At 33.7% G+C, this 8,354-nt stretch overlaps 1 pseudogene; it reads right to left on the bottom strand.

The window, feature by feature from the left end:
* Positions 1-4,693: 4,693 nt before the first annotated feature.
* LOC149300909 (CAP-Gly domain-containing linker protein 2-like) overlaps positions 4,694-8,354 on the bottom strand; it is a 30,147-nt pseudogene continuing 26,486 nt past the window's right edge.

The raw sequence follows: 8,354 nt of genomic DNA, 5'->3' as shown, positions 1-8,354 counted from the left end.
GGGGGAAATTCAGTCCCATATCATGTGCTTGGGTATGTCTTTCTGCCATGGCCTGCCCAGTGCTCCTTTACTGCTGTTGTTTCTATCATTTCCATATTTTGAGGGATCAATTTGAATAAGTGGTGTCATTTCTGTTGAAATTCAATGCTGTAGCATGCTGCTGGATCTGCCTATCCATTGGTATAATGGCACTTTCAAAAGATGGTCAGCACTCAAGGTCTTTAAATTAACAATTTCTCTTTATTCAAAGTCAAGTTGACGTTTCAGTCATTGCTGACTTTCCTCAGGACAAGCAATGACTGAAACGTCGACTTGACTTTCAATAAAGAGAAATTGTTAATTTAAAGACCTGGAGTGCTGACCATCTTTTGAAAGTGCTTTATATAGAAACTGCTGGTTACTAGCACCAGGCTTGGGAAATTTGGAATGGTGTGCAATGGACTTTGTGAGTAAATATATATATATGTGTGTGTGTATATGTATATAATATGTATATATATATGTGTGTGTATATATATATATAAATATATTGATGATAAACATATATCACACTGCAATCCTTTATATATCTGTATTGACAACTTTTGTGCAACATATTATTTTAACGGTTACATCTATAAACGAAACAGTGTAGTAAGGAATGTTTTAATTATGTGCTGCTTTGTTTAGTTACTTCTAAGTTTAATATGGAATCACAGAAATCCTGAAATAGATCTTCTTTGGATGTACTTCTCCTGTTAATTATTAACCGCTCATTGGTGATATCGTTAAAGGGTTTGGGATCTGAATTATCACATGATATCATGTGATGAGGAGTGATGTGCAGAATTATAAAAATATATGCATTCCTTCAGTGCCTATGGCACCTGGAGCAGAATCGGAGGGCCCATCCCATGCTGACATTACATGAACTTAAGGAAGCGGAGGGGGATGCTGGGAATTGCTGCCGACATCACTCACTTTTCAGCACGAAGGGCAACTGACCTTCTTGCCCCATGGAAGTTACTGCCCTGCTTCAGTTGTTGGATTTTGGGGGGTTGTCAATATTTTGTTGTAGAACATAGGCAAAACCTCAAACCAAATTGTAGATTCGTAATTTAATATCTAGAATAAACTATTCAAACACAAAATATTTCTATTTTCTATATCTATAGGTAGCATTCTACATATCCACAGCCACGAATCATAATAGCAGTTCATTATCTATACAATATCAAAGACTGTTCTGACCAATATAATAAATCAGATTAATTAACCATTGTTTAGATTTTATTTCCTAATATTACACATATTTAACCTAAATTTCTTATACTACAGTGCATAGGACTTTTATTTAGTTACCGCATTTAAATTTACCCCAAGTAATAGAATGTAGCATCATGTCAGTCTTTGGTTTTAGGCATGTAAAACATTATTCTCCTTTTAACAGATTAAGCAAAGGAGCATTTTAGCATCAGATGTCTGCCATCCAGACAGAGAGGTGCCTAAGTTATAAATAAATAATGGGGTAAGCCTTGAGACCAAATACCATAAACAAAAAGAGAAGACGAGAAAAGTATCATAAAATATAACTTTTAATCAATAATCATTAAAATCTGATGTTTTGTCAATGTATGTAAACAGATTATGTTGTGAAAACTGCATTTTGGATAGAAAATAAAGCAGGTTAATACATATTGGTATTATCAGCTTTATGGGAATGTATCTGTTTCTAGCTAGTACATGTATACTACAAACATATATTATAGTGGGGTTATTCATGTATAATAGGCACTAGGAGTCTGTTACGTGCAGTGAATCAAAGCACTCAGTATAAAAAAAATACTCAAATTATTACTATAATGTATATAGTAAATATCAAAACAATATAGTTGTATAGTAATTCCAACAGTAAGTATTCAAACTGACATTACAGCCATCATTTGGACTTTAATGCATATGAAATGCCCCTCAAATGCTAAATAGAAGCAGTCTAATTATACTGCATCATCTTTTATTTCTCACTAAGTGTGAGTTGCACATAAAGCAGCATAAACCACATTTAATAAAACAAACTGATGCGCATTTTTTGACAAGAAATGCAAGGCAGCTCACAATCTGCCAAGAGCTCTCCCTCTTCTAAATGGCTTTAGAGGAGGCTGGGGTACCAGGAGGCCCAAGATAACAGTTCTTCACTCAGAGGCTCGATGTCAAACATGGAGAGGTCCCAAATGTATAATGGATTTTTTTTTATTATTATTATTTTGCTTTAATTTAGGATTGAATAGAGGTTTTAGAAGGGCAGAACCATTGTTGATGTTCTTTTAAAATATATATTTAACTTTCCTTGTACCAACAACTAAACAGGAAAATTCATATACTCTCAATGTTTACCCATTGGTTCTGGATTTTCATCTTGTAAACACAAAGGGACTAACACATTTCGAATTAAAACAAGCAGAGAAGTTTAAAAAAAAAAAAATTTAATTATATGGGTATGGATAATGCAGTATACTTAATTTGTGTTATACAATAACATCTCTTTATTTGATTTTGTCACTTTTTAGATAATCCGTCAAGCCCCCGTTGAAAGTAAATATTACATGGACATGACTCTCTTACAGTCAGTTAATACAAAGTGTTTGCCTTTTCAGATAATTAATATTCCATGAGACTGGCATACCAACAAAAAACACTTTGGTGAAACCCCCTGAACATGGTAAAGCATAAGATTGGTAACTGAGATCACACCTTGAAAATTACAAAGTGATTGACACATACAGATGTAATTTGCATATATCAATTTATACAATCTATACATTGTGAGCACAAAATTGCTAGCAAATTGTGAACTCAATGATACTTTAATATAAACTTTGTACACCTGTAAGTAGGGAATAAGAACACCAACATTAAGAATGCATTGCAGGTGCATGCATACCCTACTCACGGGCATGCAAGCAGTTAGCATTATTAAAGATGTGACCTAGAAAGGTTAGCAATGTGGAAATACCAATTTGCCCATAGTTTTTACAGTGCATATCTTAAAAAAAACAAAACTCTTAACATGCCTTAAATTTGGGTCATTGTAACATCTGAACAAAATGTACAGCATTATAAGTAATGGCAAGTAACACAAAACAATTCAGTGCCAGGTTCTTTTACAGATGTTCACAGCACCTTTCATCTGGTTAATGGAAGCTCCGTCTAGGTTTAGCGCACTTAACATAGAGCTCTTTAATAGCAAACAAGGTAAATTGCTGCTAGGAGCTAAGGGGGATATAGGGACTACTGCTATATTTAGGGCCATACTGAATCAGATTAATTAGATTAATTACTATAGAAAGATATTATTGTAGGTATCATTTATACTGTATGAGAACCAGCTTGTTCTTCTATTCCACATTTTTTCCATGCCCGTAGTTTTTTTTCATGCATCTATCAACCTTAACAAAAAATGAGTTGTAGCTTTATATATGCTGCTTCCTCCAGTAATGGAGTTCTTTTTTCCTTTTTGATTAAAATAATGCTTTTTAAATAACTGATTTTATTCAATGTTTCTCACCTTTTGAAGGAATCCAGTTCAGGGTTGAAACACACAAAACAAATCTAAAACGTGATTTATGATAAATATGATAAATAATCTCATACACTAAAAACAACAATATACGCCCAGATTTATATTTTGATGTTTCAAAACCTATAGTTTAAATCTTATCATTAAATATCCTTAGCCACAAGCTCCTTATTTAACATAAAAAAAATTCTTAAGTATCCTTAAGTATGAGAAAAGAAGTAGAAATGAACGGGCAACAAAATTGTCCAGGAATTATTTGGAAATTTACAGTGGATACAAAGAAATATGTTAGAACACAATGAGAAATCAGGCATCAGAGTTAGCTGACCATATGTGATTATTACATTAAGAATACACTTTTCGAAAGTACTGAAAAGTGGTAGTTTATAGATTGAAGAATTAACATAATAGCAAGAAAATTAGTAATTTACAACCAAATAATAAAAAGTAGGTGCCACTGCTGCCATTAAAGACTAGGAATCCACTTACAGAACATATTTTTTCCATGATAAAGTATAGCCTTTATAGTATAATACACTACTAAAAAACATTTGATGTTTCAGTGAAGTAAGATCACTTAATACATAGTCAACCAAAGAGAAGGCATTCCCCTGCTATTAGTTAATGGGGTCTAAATGTTGTATTTTTCTTTTTTTTGTTGTTTACTACATTCCTGAACAAGCACTTTATTGGTTCAATTGAGGAAAGAGAAGACATGGTTGGTGTTTCTTCCAGGTTTCCAGAATAGTTTAGATCTTCTCAACAGGTAGTGTAATGTTAGAGTAAGTGGGGAATGGTTATCTGAAGATGTCTGACTCAAGGTCATGTCCAGTTTATACAATGCATGGTTCATGTTACTTGGTCTAGCGTAACAAAAGTAACCCAGGAATAATTCTAGAATATGAGAAAACAACGATCGCCTCTTGTACGATCCTTTTATGATGCCTCATTTCAGTTTTGTGTTGTGAGATGTACACTCCATGATTGTCCAATATCTAACATTACATAAGCAACACTGTCCTGTCTTTCCAGCCAAAATACTCTATAAATTCTTTCTGGTAGGCAGCTACAACATAGATTTTCTGTCTATATTTGCCAAAAGTTCATTGGTTTACAATGTAGATTTTTTTGTTGGTGTCAAGGATTTTCCTGCAATTAAGAAAACAGGGATTACAAGTTTAGTCATTTTGCATATTGCTTTGCTGTTTGCAGGCTAATAGAAGTGGCTCATATATATATTATTATATATAAAATAACCAAACCTGGTTCATTTTACCAAATACTGTATATTTTCAAACCAGTAATGTTATCAAATTTGATTTATGACTCAAAATGGACAAGATTGAAATGTATTTATTACCTCCTTTCATGTGGAGAAATAAATATTATGATAACAACCTTGTATTTGTATCAGCCTATGATACATAAGTAAATGGAATTATGGTGGGAGGTGGTAAATATATAGAACCGTTTCCTAGCAGAAGTAGTATAAAGTCTTATAAAGTGAAGGGGGCAGGCATAACGCTATCCTGAATCTAAAAAAAAGACTAAGGACCGATTGAGGTCTGAGTCTTTACATCAGGAAAAATGGGCAGACTAGATGGGCCAAATGGATCTTATCTAATGTCAAATTTTATAAGTCTTTTATGTATTGCAAACTTCAAGACAAATAAGTTAAGTCTCAACTGATGTTACAAAAGATGTGTGCTTATTTTTCACGGTCATCTTGAAAAAGATTAGTACGCATTTTTCCTAACCTAACCTCTAAAACCAGATTATAATAGATCTTCTGCAATTATTAAAACCTTTTTATTTTTAGATTTATTTATTCTAAATAACCAAATAAAATAAATGTGCATATTGAAAGGTAACTTTAGTTCTCACCTCCTGTGTATATGTTTTTTCCTGCTGATGGATCCCATTGGCCGATTCAGAGATTCCAGTTACCTGCCAAAAAAAGAAGTAATAAAAAATATATTTTTTTCTCCCTTTTTTCTCCTTTTTATAGCGCCATCATATTCCGTAGCACTGTACAGTGGGTAGACAGGACATAACAAGTAGTATATAACACAACAATTTGACTTACAGAAACAACAGGTGAGGAGGACCCTGCTCAAACGATCTTACAATCTAGAGATATAGTTGCAGAAGGATGGTCCTTTATAACACATGACAGTTTAGATAGAAGATCCAGCTCCACAAATAAGGGCTTTTAAGCCATGATTAAGAACCGTAAGGTTTGAAACGCGTTGGCGTATTTTTTCTCAATCACTTGAGCACATCTCTCTTTTTTTGTCTATCATGTTTTAACTGGTCTAATTAAATTTTGAATTTTTAACCCTTATTTGTGGAGCTGGATCTTCTATCTAAACTGTCATTTGGATTAACCGAGGATATGGCTCGGCCTTCTATCCCGTGCTCCCTGCAATTTGAAGCGTCTCTGCAAAACATCTAAATGGTGAGCGGGAGTTATCTTTGTTTTTTGTTACATTTTCCTTTATAACACACAAAAAGTGGAAACTGCACCACAAAGTGCTACTAACAATGCCCCATATGCTATGTAACCAAACAATGACTACTTTGTTTTTGTATTTCCACTATATGCTACCAAGATCACTGATGAAAAAGAAGTATGGTTAGCTAAGTGGGAAAGGAGGTACAATGATGCAATTTTCATTTGCTAAGCCACAAAATCCATTAAGGTGTATTGATCAAACAATTCTAAACTGAAAGTCATGATGAAAAAATTCCTCAGATAATGGTAATATTAGCCGCATCAAGCAAATATATCACAGCTGCGGATCACTGTTTGTATTAATGCCAAGCGCACATTGTGCACAGAAAAGACATTAAGCATCAGTTATTTATGATAAAATATCCTATACAAAAATTGAAAAAGAACATAAATACACTGAAAATGAAACTAAATATAAATTGTAACAGCTTTAAGGGACGCTATACTTAGTTATTTTTTTCTCTTCACACCATTCCTATAAACTGAGAATCCAGCTTGCATTTTACAAGTTACAGTCTGCTTTCCCAGGATCACCAGCCTGACAAGAGTTCACTACAATCTGATATAGAGGATATTAAATAGACCTTCTCTAGCATGTGCGGGCTGGAGTAAAGCGTTCCTCAATCCGTTCCTGAGTAACCTGGCCAATATGAGTGTTGACATCATCATAATAATTTTAACTTCTGGGCGAGAAGCCAAAGTTGGTTCCAATGTTTAATGGCAGATTATCATGCCTATATCATAACTCTAATGATTTAGTACTCAAAATAGCAAACAAATATGAAGCTTGCTTTAACTAGCCATATGAAAAACATACACAACTTCACAATGTTACTTTTATACAAGTAATGTGCTTGTGTAATTTAAAGAGTAAATGACTACAATGCATGTTTTGATGTTCTGTTCTAAAATATGAATATTGTATTTGAGTAATGAATTTACCTGACATTTCTCTGTGTTGTTTCTCATGGCCTCCATTAGTTTCTCCATTTGATGGCCCTGATCCAGCGCAACACGGAGGGCATCTTCAGTGCTTACCAAACGATGCTGTAACCGCAGGACTTCTGACTCAGTCGAAGGATCTATTAACGAGTAACGCCTCTGATCTGATACAGACTTTTCTTTGTCCTGAAGCATGGAAGGAATGATATGTAAACTCTAAAAAATCCACATACTTTTTGAGTCAGAAATAAAAACATCTACAATAAAAATATTTTGCAGCTGATACTTAAATCATTATACAATGCACAACAATGGTGGGCATACAATCGATGTATTTATGTCAGTGCTCGTATGGGCTGGGCATGCAACACACTCACCAAAATCATAAGCTTTTCTCTTAATATTTTGATTTCTTCTTTTAGTTTCTGTTCTTTTGATCTCCAGTCTGCTTTATGAACCTCTCGGCTTAAGTCTTTTTCTGGTGCTGGTGAGCGTCTATTGGCTTCCAACAGAAGAGCTCTCAATTCATTTAAATTCCTGAAATACCCCAACATGATCAGCACAAAAACAAAGGCAAATGTGGCCAAATCAAGAAATCAGTCTATTAAATCAAGGGCTATTTATGAAAATATCTGATATAAAACTCAACTCAAATAACTGCAGAACTTGTAATTATAATAATGATATACATTTTAAATGAACACTTCTTTAATTGTAAGAATGAGTAATCTGGCCAAACTTAAGTATATTTTTGAACGTCCCATTTTATTCATAAAATTAGCTATCATGAACCAGAACCGAGTTTATAAAAAAAAAAGGGTATTATATATATATATATATATAATATACATTATATGTAGAATATACATTATACATTATGTTAACCATGCTGCATACATACAAGGTGCCTAAGTATGTTACAAATCATTTGAGCATACAGGCTTTACTCACTTCTCCTTCTTGAGTAAATCCTGGCTGATTAAGACAAACTGCCCTGATGTGTCATGGGATTTTCTAGAGAAGGCTTCTAGCTCAGCTTCAAGTTTTTTTATTGTCCTTAACTAAAGAATCCACCTTTTTGTCTCCTGATTTGCATTTGTTTTCAAGAGCTGTGGATCACAACAAACAACATGAATGTCATTCAATTAAGTTCAATTAAGGAAAATGAGAATAAAAGATAAAGGACAGAGGTCAGTGGAGATTGATATGGGGAATGAAAAAAGTTCTGAAGAAGCATTGGTACAGTGACAAGGAAGCAAGAGAATTAAGTGAATGGACACAACGTAAAACAGATTAATTAAGTAAAACTTAGTTGCTGAAAAAGAGGGGGCCAAGAAGCAT

This window comes from Sceloporus occidentalis, unplaced genomic scaffold (genome assembly GCF_023333645.1).
Source record: "Sceloporus occidentalis isolate IW3139 unplaced genomic scaffold, rSceOcc1.0.p SCAF_22, whole genome shotgun sequence".
NCBI lineage: Eukaryota > Metazoa > Chordata > Lepidosauria > Squamata > Phrynosomatidae > Sceloporus > Sceloporus occidentalis.
Note: the sequence above shows the minus strand (reverse complement) of the source record. Positions and strands in the feature narration are given on the sequence as shown.